This window comes from Pinus tabuliformis, chromosome 2_1 (assembly GCF_031772625.1).
Source record: "Pinus tabuliformis cultivar Carrire ecotype Pingquan chromosome 2_1, CPIR1, whole genome shotgun sequence".
In the NCBI taxonomy this organism is placed as follows: domain Eukaryota; kingdom Viridiplantae; phylum Streptophyta; class Pinopsida; order Pinales; family Pinaceae; genus Pinus; species Pinus tabuliformis.
Genome location: NC_142299.1, coordinates 915,644,656 through 915,660,512, shown reverse-complemented (window position 1 = coordinate 915,660,512; position 15,857 = coordinate 915,644,656).

Sequence of the window (15,857 nt, the reverse complement as noted above, 5' to 3'; positions counted from 1 at the left end):
GAATTGTGGAAAAATTTGTAGCATTATGTAATTTTTTTGGAAACTAACAAATTAATAACTTGGAAATCAAAGTTAAATTTTGTGCTAAATTATATAACCTTTAAACCTAACAAAATGAACGTTCAAATCATTTTTTTTGAAATAGCATAAAATACAATTTTATACATTTGAGATTACACATATAGGCTTTATTAATGCATCAATTTTTAAAGCACAACCTCCAAACCTAGGCTAGATTCTAGTTCATAATTACATTCCCATTGGAGATGCATAAAAGGAAATAGGTATTCTTGTATTCTCAAACATATTATCATAATTTGTAATCTTACAGGTGTGTTACATGTGTGTTATATATTGTGATCGTGAGTTATAATTGTGAGTTTCCAGATTACTATCTTTAGCTAATCAAATCCACTTTCTTAGAGCATGATTAGGCCTAATGGTTAAGAGCATGTGTTTCCTCTTAAGAGGTCACAGGTTCAAAAACCAAAAGGGGTTAGAGTAGGTATGCCTTCGTAGACATAATAATCAAATCGTTGCGTGGAGGTGGGTCTCTTATCCCACAAACAAGGGGGTCTAATACACCAATTTGGTGTCTGGCTTGGATATGACCTTAAAATTGGATAATAATAATAATTAGGATATAGATTGTTAGAAATTCATAATCTATAAGGGTGAAAGCATGGAGTTGGGTTACACTTTTTGGCAAGAGATGGCATGTTTGGGTGGAAAACATGATTGCTCGATTGAGCCCTTTTTAAGCGCTCGATCGAGCCATTTGAGCACTTAAACAATGTAACCCAATGTTATTTAGGAGCTCGATTTAGCCATGTCTTTACTGCAATCAAATGAAGGAGATTTGGTTTTGGATTTATTTTCTGACTCTGGTAAGTTTTATTATATGGAATTGAATTTCAATATGTTATTTATTAATTTATATGTCATTGTACTAATTTACTTCATTATTTCTTTTGTGCTTGATAATTAGGTACAACACTAACATGTTGCCTTCAAAAAGGAATAAATTGCATTGCCATTGAAAAAGATCCAATACAGTGCAGTTTTATTTAGCAAAGAATTAATGCTCTTCAATTTCTTCCAGATGCAATGAAAGAAATTGGGTTGAAGAAATGGGACTTTAATGAATCACTTGTGGTGAAAAAGGCAAAGGAACCCCAACCACCATTACACGAAATGATTGGAAAGACATACATTTGGAGATTCACAGACATCAAAGATCCATTAAAGGAGAAAAATAAGCAAATTGAAGCAGAAAATATTGTGGAAGAAGACAATGATGAAACTCCAGAGGACGAAGAGTTTGGATTAAGTGACATTGTTGATTAAATTTAAGTTATGCTTGGAAATCAAGCTCATTTTTGGAAACTATTAATTAGTTATACTTGTAATGTTTTGACTTTGACATTTTATGAGAAGAATAAGCACTCAATTAAGGTTGTTATGTGTTCAATATTTGTATTATGTGATTTTCGCATTCATTTTTATGTTAATCATTATTTTATTTTTTTTAAACAGTGGTTATTATTATTTTTTGACATGAAATTCATAAAAAAACCTATTATTTAACCATTTTTAGTTAAAATTTTCCTGAAAAAATTGTGATTTTGACATGTCATCTCTATCAAAAAATTATCAAAACGTGTAGTTTTTTAGTTATATTTATGTTAAAATGGTTTTTTTTTGTCAATTGTTAAAAATTATTGTTTTTTTAGAGACAATTATTTCATTTGGATTGAAATATTAATTAACGATGTGTAAATATGTAGAATATCGAAAATTCAAAATATTGACCTTCTTCTTTAAATATGAAAAACAATAAAAACCTCACTAAAAATAAAAATAAAAACAAGAAAATATGAAGAAGAAGACCACTTCAAAAATTATTAAATTTAGAAAATAATTATTTACATTTCATACATTAGAAAATTTAAAGTCAAAAAATAGGTCTTTTAAAAAAATGGCCTAATGCAAAATTACCACTTTTTCAAATCAGCATGAAAATTACTACCATTCTAAAACATAATGTACATAAAAACAAATTAAAGTGCCAAAAACTATGCTCTAAAAAAGACGTGTGTTCTGCATCACCCCTTTTCAAAATCGAGTCACTTTTTTGCTATCTCTACAAAACGAGTAACAGTATCAGTTCCCATTTCAAAGTTTACATTGTTTGAGGTATTGTGTGACATTTCTCCTCTTGAATTTTTTGATGTATCATTATGCTAACCATACTTATGGAAGCATCATGTTGTGTATGAGTCTAGGCCTAGCACTATTATTATTAATTTGGCCAATAAGTTATACTGAATATCAGAGGTAGCAGGACCTACCACTATCTCTTTGACCTCTTTGAAGCAATGTAGTAAGATAATTTCCTAGACCGGGAAATTTGTCTTCCTTGCGATTCACCCTCAGGGAAAGAAGAAGATTGTGTCCACATCCATGGCCTCTAGATAGGGTTCCTTCGCACGACAGCAACAAATGGACAAGGTCATGGAGGAGTACAGGGACATTCACCTCACCCACAGGGGTACCCATACATGGTCAGGTCAAGTACTCCATCGGTTTGACCCCGGGTGCGCCACTACCCAATGGAACGATTTATCGATGCTCTATTCTGGAGAATGACGAAATCAAGAGGCGGATTCAAGAGGTTGCAGAAAGGGAACGTTGAGCCAAGTTCATCACCCTATGGGAGTCTGATCAAGATGGCACAGAAGAAGGATGGGATTTGGAGACTCTGTATTGACTATCGAGTGTTGAATAAGATCCTTGTTCGGAATAGGTATCCAATCACATAGATTGATGACCTTATGGACCAGCTCAAGGGGGCTAAATAGTTCAACGTGACTGACTTGAAGTCCAGTTATCACTAGGTTCCAATAAAACCCTCTGACAAGTGGAACATTGTCTTCAAATCTAAGGAGGGCCTTTTCGAATGGTTGGTCATGTCTTTTGTTTTGACGAATGCCCCCACAAACTTCATGAGGCTGATGGACGACATCTTTTGGCCCTTCACCAACTCATTCGTTGTAGTGTATTTGGACAACATCTTGATCTTCATCCAGAGTTGGAAAGAACACCTCCACATATTTGATAGGTCATCCAAACCCTATGAAAACACAAATTGTGTGCCAATTTGGAGAAATGCACTTTTGGTATGACCTAGGCTCAACATTTGGGGTACATCATTAATGAGCAGGGTGTGCATGCAGAGTCATCCAAGATACAAGTTATTCGGGATTGGCCAACCCCAACTATTCTAGCAAAGCTCCATAGCTTTTTGGGTCTTGCCAATTTCTACCGCATGTTTGTGTTGGGTTTCTCTCATATCACTTGGCCTTTGAGTCAAGTCACCAATGGTGAAGCGAAATCAAAGTTCTTTTGGTCAAAATCCCAATAGAAGGTGTTTACTGAGTTGAAGCATTATCTTTGTTCTGTAGCAGTGCTCATATTACCAGACCTGTAACAACCATTTGAGATTGAGATAGATGCCTCCCACTATGCTATTAGTGCAGTTCTTACTCAGTAGGGGAATCCGGTGGCATATCACAGTGAGACACTTTCAGACATAGTATCCCACCTATGACAAAGAGATGTATTCCATTATGCAGGCCTGCTGATAATGGAAGCATTAAATTCTGTTGAAATGGTCATCCACACTTACCACGTACCTCTGTAATTCATACAGACAGAAGGAAAGTTGCAGAATGATCGCCATCAGGAATGGTCCACATACTTGTTTCATTTAAACATTAAGTACAAGAAGGGAAACGCCAATAATTTTGCAGACTGCCTCAACCAACCACTGGTCATGGATTTGACCATTGTTCTTAACTCTTATGGACACGAGACTTTGAAATGGCCACAACTTTACAAGAGTGATCCAGAATTTGGCCTACCAGATGCTCCTGGAAGGTAAGCAAGTTCCAGAAAGTGTGTTCCTTGAGGCAAGTGTGTCAACATGATTTGGGAAATGCACTACAGTCGGGTCACTGGACATTTTGGGGTAGAGAAGACAGTGGCAGTGTTGCCAAAATATTTTTATTAGTTGAACCTTCGATAGGATGTTGGGACGTACATAAGATCCTGCACTTCATGCACCATTGCCAAACCTACAATAAATAAGTAAGGCTTGTATACTCCTTTGCCTACTCCTAGCTAGCCTAGGGAATCCATCCCCGTGGATTACATGTCGGTCCTTCCCTCTCCCAAGCATGGAAATGAAAGTGTTTTTGTGGTCGTCGACAGATTCTCTAAGATGGCCATTTTGGCGACCTACAAGAAGAGTATCACAACAAAAACCATTGTCAAACTCTTCTTTGAACAAGTATGGGTACACTTTGGGATCTCACAATCCATTATCTTAGATCAGGACAACCAATTCCTAAGTGGATTCTGGTTAGGCCTCTGGCCAGTTCACTAGGTCAACGACCTTTCACCCCCAAACTGATGGCCAAATAGAGGTCATCAACAAGATGATCGTGCAAATCCTGCACATGTACAATTCGAAGCAGCGATGCACATGGGATGAGAGCCCCCCATATGTCCAACACAGGTGCAAGAGGGCTCTCCACAACTCAACTAGCCACAACCTTTTTCTGGAGGGATTGGGATTCTAGCCACTGTGGCCCATTGATTTTTCCATACCATTTGCAGCTACTCAGGTTGATTCGACTCATGTCCAGTCTTAAGCTCATAGGGCTAACAACTTCATTGAGCGCATTTAGCACATTTTTCAGCAGGTCCATAACATATTGGACAGAGCACATGCTAAGTACAAGTAGTGTGATTATCAGCATCAGGTGCCACACAAGTTCCAGGTGGGCGAAAAAGTTTGGATACATTTGCATCAAGAGTGCCTCACTAGGCCCCAACGCAAGCTTCGCCTGCTCTGATATGGGCCTTACACCATCACTAAGTTTGTAGGGGACAATTATTTTGAGCTCAGCATTCCACTATTCCTTGGCCTACACCCAATATTCAATGTGGACCAGTTGCGGCCATACTTTCCCCCATTGTTGGACACATCTGACATTGCTGAGAAACTGACACCAATTGAGCTCAACCCAAGTTGTATTTAACATACCACCACTGATAGGATCAGGGGTATATTGATCAAGGACACTCACCAATAGAGGATCTGAAGTTGTTAAAGAAGGCCAACTCCTTAATCAAGGAAAGTGGCTCACTGGGGACCAGGTTTAACAAAAAATTCATCACCTCATGGAGGCTTTGCACGCAATAGGGACCATTGCTTCCTAAAGGGGGAGGACTGATATAGGTGCATATTGGTGGCCACCCACCTCTTCCTCATTGACCTCTAGTCAATCCATCAGTTTCCTTGATTATAGCAGCATTTACTATTTTTAGGATTTTTTAGGTCCTGAACTTCAGAATTGTTTTGACCCACTAAACGATGTTTCTTTTTTCATGTCAACAGTCAGCTCGTAGCCATAAGTAGAGGGATGTTGCAAATCTTGTATTACTCGAAGAGATGTTTCCAACGAGGTATCATACGTGCCAAATGGAGATCATATGACCAAGTTACGACCTTGGGAAGTTGGCTACCCAACTAACCCCAACAGGGCCCATAAACTCTTGGTATTCCATCTCCTAAGGTTAGGGTTTTGGTTGTTTAAGGTTTCACTTTGTTTTTCAATAATAAAAAGGCCCTTGAACCTCATTGTAACATAGTTCAAAGGCATGTAGCCACCACATATCTTCTCAGAGATAAGCTACCATGACCTAAGCTAGTCTATTTCCATTATGTATGTAAGCATATTTCTATTCTTTGATATTAATGAAATGAAGTATTACTTATGTGACATCTTTGTGTTCATGTTTATATTTGTATTATGTTGTGTTCCTGCATAAGCTTGGATCAATTTTTGAGTATGTAGAAGTTGAAACATATTATGGAACACTAAGGGTGAATGCACACTATGTTATCATTTTGATAATTGAAGTCAATCTGCTACATTTGATTGTGGAAGGTGTTAATGAAGGAGACACATATCCTTGGAATATTATGGATTTGAAGTTTAACATAAGTATATTAAAAAATGTTAACACATTGTGTTAAGTATTATTGTTAATATATAACTTCTTCTTTTTAGTTGAGAAAATAGTAAGTTTCTTTAAATTTAAATATAAGGATGAATGTTTCCATTGCATTTTTAACTAAAGACAAGGTAGGTCTTCTACAACTTGAAGTGAAGGTGGGTGAGGGATGTTAGGTAATTTAATAGTACTTAAATTCCTTAAGTTAAAAGGCCAACTAGAGTTCGGACTCTTATAAAGCATACATACTAAATGTGCAAGAATTAGTGTAATGAAATAACTCAATAAAACTACTTATAAGTTGCTACATAGATTTTTATGATTTTGTGATTTGTAATTTACTTTTAACCCCCCAATTATGGTTTATATGGTTTATATTGAGCACTGAAATGCTAATTTTTACAATTCTTGTAAAGTAATATTTTAAACTAATAATCAAATCTTAATTCTTGTAATTTTAAACTGCAACATCAAAATAGAAAGAAATCGATACTCTGCCAAAACTAAATCAAGTGAACAATTTTGTAAACAACAATTGTAAAGTAAAGCCTAAAAATTGAAAATAACATTTGAATTCTAATTTGTCAATAAAACAAAACCTAAATTTAAAATAATGGAACAAGTACCTTATGCAAAGGTCCTTTACTACTAAAACCTCTATTTTTTTTCAGAAGAAAAAAACAATATATTCATTCATTATTTATATTTACATCATCTTCATCCCATAATATTCTGAATAACAACAGAGTTGCTATCAGAGCATGTAGTATGTTCTTCATAAAAAAAACCAGTATTCAGCCGGGTAAGCATATACCTGTCTAATATTATGTATCACAAGTCCATAGCTATATTTTAGCAAAATTGTGCTTCTATAATAGCTATAAATAGTTCGATGTAGTTCCAAAAATTATGACCCAAAAGGGGATTAGCAGATTGGATCTGCCTGATGTCACACACAAAAAAAGAGTTTTCAGGTTAGAGGTCATCCTGGAATTGGCATAATCCCAGCCTCGAGCCAATTCTCACCCATTTTGATCTCCAGATGAAGACCATCCCGTTCATTCCCGATGCCTTGTTTGGAGAGTCGATCCGTTTCCATGTTGAAGTCTCTCCTAATATGTTGGATGGAAGAATGTAGTAGAGGGCTTGATCCAATGTAACCAGCTTTGTATGGAGGATTTGTAGATAGTAGCCTTGTCTCCAACATAATAGATAATGATTTTTGAGTCACCATAGATGTGAACAGATTACAGAAAATGTATAAACCACAAAAATCCCCCTAATGCCCTAGCTTAAGCTTTTGTATTGGTTTTTTTCCGGCCCCAGGGTACATAATAGGTCAGTTCTGGTTCAATGTTGAGTGTGAAACTGCACCCAAATACAATTGTTTTGTGATGCACCATCGAAGAACCCAGCAGGGTATTTGATCGCAAGGCCAGTGTTGTATTCTGTAGGCTTCAGCAGGGTATTTGATCTCAGGGCCAGTGTTGTTTTTTTAAGGCTTCCTTGTGATACCCTATTGTATTACATCAGATATCTTGTTTTTAATTCTATCCAATACCTTATCCCTCTGTTCTTTGTGGTTGTTGAAGATGATATTGTTCTTCCATTTCTAGATTTCCCAAATGAAGATAGGAGGAATGAGGCGCCGTGTACCGAGTTGGTTACTCCACCATTCTAGCCAGTCCCCAATATACATGAACTGTGGAATGTATAAATCATATGTAGCATCCAGATTTTACCAGAATATAGAAACTTCAAGGCATTTAATGAATACATGTCCATTATCCTCTTCTGCTTTCTTGCAAAGTACGCAATACTCAGTCCCATCCAGTTTCTTTTCTGCAGATTTTCTCAGGTCAGATTTTTGTTGAAATCTAATTTCAACGCTGCCGTACGCTATCAACCAAAACCGCCAGCAAAACTACAAACCAGGTTAAAGACTTCTCAGACTGCCTTCCTGCAGAGAATGGTTTTCGTACACAAGGGCCCGAGAAAATTTGGAGCCGACACGTGGTTTACCACTGACGTAACGCAACGTCATTTTCTCGGGTGTTAAAGTTGGGCAGCTAACTGACTTCCGATATTGTTGTCAGCCGTTCGATTTGCTTCTTCATCCTCCACCGTCGATCTCCGAAGATGCAGTCAGCCCGCATCAAATCAATGGTTTGCGTGGCGTGTGAGGATTCCCGTTGACCGCCGTAGAAGAGAATTAATGGAGCTGGTGGTTGTTCGTATTTTTATTGGTGGAAGCTCTTTAATAAGGTGATGGGCTCATACGTGATATATCTTTTGTTTTTATGTACACGTTATTTTATATATGGCATTCATATAAAAAAAAAATGTGTTAACGTTTTGGTGGGTGAAATGAGCTCGCGGCAGGGGGAGCAGAAAAGAATTTTTTTTATGCATTGTGATATATGTTGTAGGGTAAAAGACTGTGGGCCGTAGTTTTTGGGCATGGTGGCTGCGCACAATGTGAGTGCGTGTTTTTATATATGTGTTGCCCATTAAGAACCAGAGAGGAGCGAAAAGCTAAGAATGATTGCACAGCAGTGCATATGAAAAAGTGTGGAGCGCATATGAATGTGTAATGTTATTGTTGCACATGGGAGATATGTAAGAGCGCAACAGTGAAAGAGAATAGTGTGAGCCAAATGAAAAGAGCTCGTGGGTTAAATTTTTGTGTGGAGCATTGTAAAACGAAGATGCAGTAAAAACCAAAAACCATGTGTGGTTTTGCACAGCAGTGCATAAAGAAAATGGTGGAGCGTTTTTTTTTGTAAGTCTGTGTAAAAATTTGTTTTACAACAGTAATGTAAAAATGGGTTTTACAGCAGTAAACCCAGCTCAGTAAATTCTGAAGAGACAGAGTAGTTTTTTTTTATTGGTTGAAATTTTTGTGGTGAATCCCTCTCAGCAAAGAGGATGAAGTTTGTATTAGGCTTTATATTTTAATCAATAGAAATGTTTTTTTTATGGCTGTGTAATACTCTGTTATGAGTCATTTTGTTTTAAGAGGTTCCCTGTGCAAAGATCCTGGAACAGTGGAAACAGAGCATTGTCTCTGTGTTGGTTATTTAGTTGGTTTTGGTATTTTCCCCATTCAAAAATACCCATCAGTGGTATCAGAGCTAGTCCAGGCTCTTTGAAGACTCAAAGAAGCTGAAGGAAGGTGTGGTTGCAGCACAGAAAGCTTCTCCAGCAGTGTGAAGTTTCAGCCAAAGGGATTCAGGTATTTCTCAAGTTTTTGAGTTATTATTGAAGAAACAGTCAGTGATTTAAAAAAAACACAGTCAAGTATTTGAAGCCTAGATAAGAATGGCAAGGTCAAAGAAGAAAGCCTCCAAGCCTGCTAAAAATGTGTCTCCCTCCTCTATTAAAATAGAAGACAATTTATTTGAATACATTTTGTTTGAAACCCCAAAGTTTGATGGAAACTTTGATGTATGGGAAATAAAGATGAGGGCTTTCCTAATGTCTGAGGGGATTGAAGTCTGGGAGTCAGTGATTGATGACAGCAAGATGGATGAAGAATCCATGGAGTATGATGCACAAGCAGTAAAACTAATCTTGGATGGACTCCCTGATTCTGTGAAGAGGAATCTAGGAAAATATACATCAGCAAAGGATATATGGGACAGACTGCATGACCTTCATGCAAAGGGAGCACTGACCATGACAATGAGTCAAGAAGAACCCATCATAGAAGCTGAGAATGAAAAGCTTGACCTCATCAAGCTTCAAGTAAAGGAAAGGGATGAAGAGCTAGCCAAGCTCAAGAAGGAGCTTGACCAATGCAAGAAGAAACATCATGAAGAAGTCATATCTATGACAAATCAGCTGAATGAAGCAAAGAAGCAGGCAGATGCCTTGACAAGTCAACTTGAACAAAGGCACATGAGAGTGAATAAGCTTGTAGAAGAGATTGGACAATACAAGGTAGAGGTCTCCTCCCTTAAGTCCGAACTACAAGAAGCCAAGAAGCAGGCACAAGGAGTTGAAAAGAAAATGAAGAGCAGTCAAGCAAAAGATGAAGAAATTTCCAAAATGAAGACAGATATTATCTCCTTCAAAATAGTAGCAGCTGAAGCTACTCATAGCAAGGAAGAAACTGAGGGACAACTAGCAAAGAAAAATAATGAATGTGAAAAGTTAGAAGAAGAAATTGTCCTCCTCAGGAAGAAGGTTGAAGGGATGAACAAGATCATGAAGAGCTCTCAAGCTTTGGATGACATGCTCAGTTATCACAGATCTCCATTTGATAAATCAGGACTTGGGTATGTAGGTGAACCCTCAAACAAGGATGAGGATGCTTTAAGCAAAGGAGATGTGAAGAAGCCAGAAAGAGATGGTGATGCTCCTAGTTCCAGCAAAGGCAAGGAGAAAAATGAAGGCTGCAATAGAAGAGATCCTGCTCCAAGTAGAAAACCAGCTCCAAGAAGAAATGTAGCTGATGGCAAAGAGGCAAGATGCAATGGTCATCATCAAAGGATCTCAAGGCAGCAAGGCTTCAGAAGTACATCAAGAAAACCTCCATCTCCCAGGTACCAAGGTTCATTTTATGGTTATTGTTATGCTTGCTCAAACTTTGGTCATATGGCAAAAGACTGTAGAGCATTTCATGGAGATAAATGTAGTGGTCTTCGACAACCTCCAAGAAACAATTTTAGAAGAAGTCATGAAATGTTATTCATGAACAATGTTGAATGTTTCAAGTGTCATAACATTGGGCATATGGCACGTGACTGTAACTTGACATGGGCTCTTACACAAGCTAGACCCATGCAAAAGAAGAAAGTTACACAAGTATGGAGAAGAAAAGAAATACAGTGTGAAAGCCCCTTAAGCAACGCAGCTGATCTAAACTTGTTTTGAGAAGAGTCTGCCAAAAGAAGACAAGCACACATTAAAGGGGAGCTTGTAATTTTTTTTTGTTTTGTTTGTTGAACTGTATTAACAGTCATTTGTTGATAGAGGATGTATTGCAGCACAGCAGTTGCAAATGAAATCTTTGTTAATCCCTCTGAAAGGTAATATGCAGCAGTGATGAAATCAGCAATGTTTTTGCTTTGTGTTTATGCAATATGCACAGAAATGCATAAAGAAGAAAAGATGGCAGCACTGAAATGTAAAGAGCAGCAGTGAGATAAGAGAAAAGTATGCAAAGCATGGAGACCCTCACAGCAGTGGGAAGACAAAACATAAAACAGCAGTTTGGAAATTTTTTTGGAGCACATGGATTAGAATGAACAGCAGTTTGAAATTTTTTTTATGGAGCACATGCATTGAAATGCATAGCAATGGAAGGTAGTTTCCTTCTATGTAATGTGAGAGAACATACTCACAACAGAGTGAGTACAATACACAGCTGTGAAAAATGTAATGTTTTTTTATGCAATGCAGCATGCAAAGAAATGCATAAAGAAAAACAAGGACAACAGATTTTTAATGCACACTGGATGTATAAGAATGTGTGTGGCAGCAGAAAGCCAAAGGAATTGCACAGTAGTGCATTGTGTAAAAAAAATGAAGACTAAGATTGTGTGAAGCAAGGGCGCATGAGAAAAGGCAGCAGCATGTGTTATTTTTTTGTGGAGAATGAAGTGCCAAGAGTATGGGCACAGCAGTATGATGAAACAAAAGGCAGCCACAGTGCAAATTGCAGAGGCAACGCAGCAGCAAATAAAAACCCAGGGATGACAGTCTATGGTTATGGGTATGGACAACAGTGAATATGAAAAATGCAGCAGCAAGAAGTTATGGACAGCAGCATGATGGCAAGAAGGAGAAGCACACAACAATGCAAATGTGAAAAATACAACAGCAAGAAGTTTTGAACAGCAGCACACGCAAAAGAAATTTTCCTTATAGCAGTAAAGGTAAATGTAATGAATTTGTTGTTCATTGAATTGAAATGCAATATATGCAACAGCAGTGAGTGTAAGAAATATTTACACACAGCAGTGTAAATTTGTAAATTGGGACAGTGTAATTGTTCCAGAAAAGACAGAGTATTTTGTCTTTGAAAAGTGCAGAAGCAGTGCAAGTGTAGACACAGCAGTGTGGGATAGACGCAGTAAAGAAGATGGCACAACAGTGCAGCAGAGAATATGCAGCAGCATAAAAGAACAATGTAATGAGTTTGCACACACAGCAGTGCAATGATTGTTTGTTTTGGAACTGCATTTGAAGCAGTCATTTGGTGAAACCCTCTGTTAAAGAGGAACGTGTTTTTCAGCACATTGTCATTAGTGAATCCCTCTGTTGAGAGGAAGATGCTTTTCAGCATAGTGTGGTAAATCCCTTTGTCATGAGGAAGGTGCTCTTAAGCACAGTTTCAGGTTAATCCCTCTATTAAGAGGAAGACAACTTTGTTTGTTTGTGAACTGCATCAGAAGCAGTTGGTGAATCCCTCCATGTGAGGAAGTGTTTGGGTAAGATTGAATGCCCAGCTGTTGAAATTAAAGGGGAGTGTTGAAATCTAATTTCAACGCTGCCGTACGCTATCAACCAAAACCGCCAGCAAAACCACAAACCAGGTTAAAGACTTCTCGGACCGCCTTCCTGCAGAGAATGGTTTTCGTACACAAGGGCTCGAGAAAATTTGGAGCCGACACGTGGTTTACCACTGACGTAACGCAACGTCATTTTCTCGGGTGTTAAAGTTGGGCAGCTAACTGACTTCCGATATTGTTGTCAGCCGTTCGATTTGCTTCTTCATCCTCCACCGTCGATCTCCGAAGATGCAGTCAGCCCGCATCAAATCAATGGTTTGCGTGGCGTGTGAGGATTCCCGTTGACCGCCGTAGAAGAGAATTAATGGAGCTGGTGGTTGTTCGTATTTTTATTGGTGGAAGCTCTTTAATAAGGTGATGGGCTCATACGTGATATATCTTTTGTTTTGATGTACACGTTATATTTTTTTATATATGGCATTCATATAAAAAAAATGTGTTAACGTTTTGGTGTGTGAAATGAGCTCGCGGCAGGGGGAGCAGAAAAGAATTTTTTTTATGCATTGTGATATATGTTGTAGGGTAAAAGACTGTGGGCCGTAGTTTTTGGGCATGGTGGCTGCGCACAATGTGAGTGCGTGTTTTTATATATGTGTTGCCCATTAAGAACCAGAGAGGAGCGAAAAGCTAAGAATGATTGCACAGCAGTGCATATGAAAAAGTGTGGAGCGCATATGAATGTGTAATGTTATTGTTGCACATGGGAGATATGTAAGAGCGCAACAGTGAAAGAGAATAGTGTGAGCCAAATGAAAAGAGCTCGTGGGTTAAATTTTTGTGTGGAGCATTGTAAAACGAAGATGCATTAAAAGCCAAAAACCATGTGTGGTTTTGCACAACAGTGCATAAAGAAAATGGTGGAGCGTTTTTTTGTAAGTCTGTGTAAAAATTTGTTTTACAACAGTAATGTAAAAATGGGTTTTACAGCAGTAAACCCAGCTCAGTAAATTCTGAGGAGACGAGTAGTTTTTTTTTATTGGTTGAAATTTTTGTGGGGAATCCCTCTCAACAAAAAGGATGAAGTTTGTATCAGGCTTTATATTTTAATCAATAGAAATGTTTTTTTTATGGCTGTGTAATACTCTGTTATGAGTCATTTTGTTTTAAGAGGTTCCTGTGCAAAGATCCTGGAACAGTGGAAACAGAGCATTGTCTCTGTGTTAGTTATTTAGTTGGTTTTGGTATTTTCCCATTCAAAAATACCCATCAATTTTTGTTCTCCAGACCAGCCAGAAATCAGTGATCATACATTAAAATAAAATTCTAGAGAAAAATTGAACTGTTTTTTTATATTAACCACAGTAACAGAATGGAGTTTTAAAACAAATTAGAAATCATATTATTTCAATACTACGGATTCAAAATTTGTCTTTATATGTTTGTTTTAATCTGCTTTTATAGAGAAAACTTAACATCTAACAAATCGAAATTGTTATTGCTACAGCTGTGGATCTCAAAATAGAGGATCGGTATTCAAAACAGAGGATCCGAGATAATAGAAAAAATATCTCAGAATCATTAATTTCCTAATTGTTTTGGCTCAGATTTCTTTCATAAAAAAATCCCAGGATTTGTATACATCGATTCCAAATGATCTCCAACTTGATCACATCGAATAAGGACTAATACGCATGGAATTTCTCCATTTTTTAATGCTCCATTACCCAGTTGTGCCATGTGTACTACTTGCATATCCATGTCATTCGTTGAACTTAATTCCATCTCCATGAGCCTTGCTCCTCTCTCCAACTCGCACTTTATGCTCCAGTTCATCACAGCTATTTGGATCGACGGACATGTTCACAATTTCACTAAATTTTTATGGTCTCTATAGAATCAGAGATTATATTTTAAGCATATCACTAATTCATAAAGATAAAAAGTGCATAAAATCAAGAAAATTACCTTGAAACTCATTTTGTTGTATTATACTGTGAGTGGACTTCTTCACAAAATATGGAATGGAGATAAGGTTAAAAGCATGTGAAAGCAGGGAATTATGAGGGAAAAGTTGGGGATAATAGTAATAAAAATGGTTGAATTTCAGAGTTCAATTAGGATTCATATATATTAAATGTGGACATAAGATACATGGATAGATCGTAAAACTTGATCTATAATAATTAGAATAAAAAAGGTGTCAAAACCTAATAATTATCTAGTATATAGTTTCATCATATTTAGGGGTGGAATGAGATTTTACGAGGTTTTTCCAAAATTAGATTTGGAACTTCATTGTGAAGATTGCCCCATGAATATTCTCCAAAAGCATAAAACATTCACAAGTATACGGTTTGTTCTAACACATGAATGCATAGGAATAAGCACATGCATTGCTAAGGGAATGATATGTAATATCCATATGGATGAAAGTGTTATGAATGAAAAGCACGATGAAACATTAGAGTTTGGTGTTCCCTTAGAACAAATATGTGGAACTTGTAAAGATGCAACAATAAAGGATAAGTTTACATTATTTGGTTAGATGGACAGTCAACAATTTGGTGAACAATAAAGGTGACATGTTTAGGGTCAAAGAAAAGTTTAGGATTACTAAGGGAAATGGTGATATAGGATGATATAGAGGAAAAGAATCTCGTGGACTAATGAGATGGGGATCTTTATAATGAAAAGGATCTAGACTTGAACGAGATGCCCATATCAAAGCCATATAAAAATGTTAAGCAAGTTATAGCTAGAAACCTTGGATGGGAGAGGCACATATTAGATACCCATTTCTTTGTTGAAATAACTATATAGACTAGCCTAAAAGGAAGTTGTAGAGTGTTAAACAAAGGAATATAAAAGGAAGGAAATCCAACTTTTGATAGTGGATGAATGTTGTAACAAAGATTATCTTTAACAAGTGGATAGGAAGGTCATTGTAGATGGTAAAGGTGGTCTAGAATGAAGAAATCAAAAGGGATTAGGAAATTTGGCTTGAATTCACTAGTTTCAATCTCTTTTGTGTCAAAGAATCATGGCCATCACCTACCTCCTATTGTTAAGTAAAATACATGAGAATAAATGAGAAACATATTTGGAAGAAAGCATGGAACAAGATATACTAGATCCCTCATAACACCTTTTATAACCTCTAGCATGTCTTTAAGCAAAGAACATGTAACACCAACACTTATAAAGCATGTGGAAATACTAGGGAAGATAGAAAAATATTGCAAAGAATTGTAATGGATGTTTCCAATTTCTCACTGAACCAAATGTCAAGTTGGAAAAGATAGAACTCTTACACCT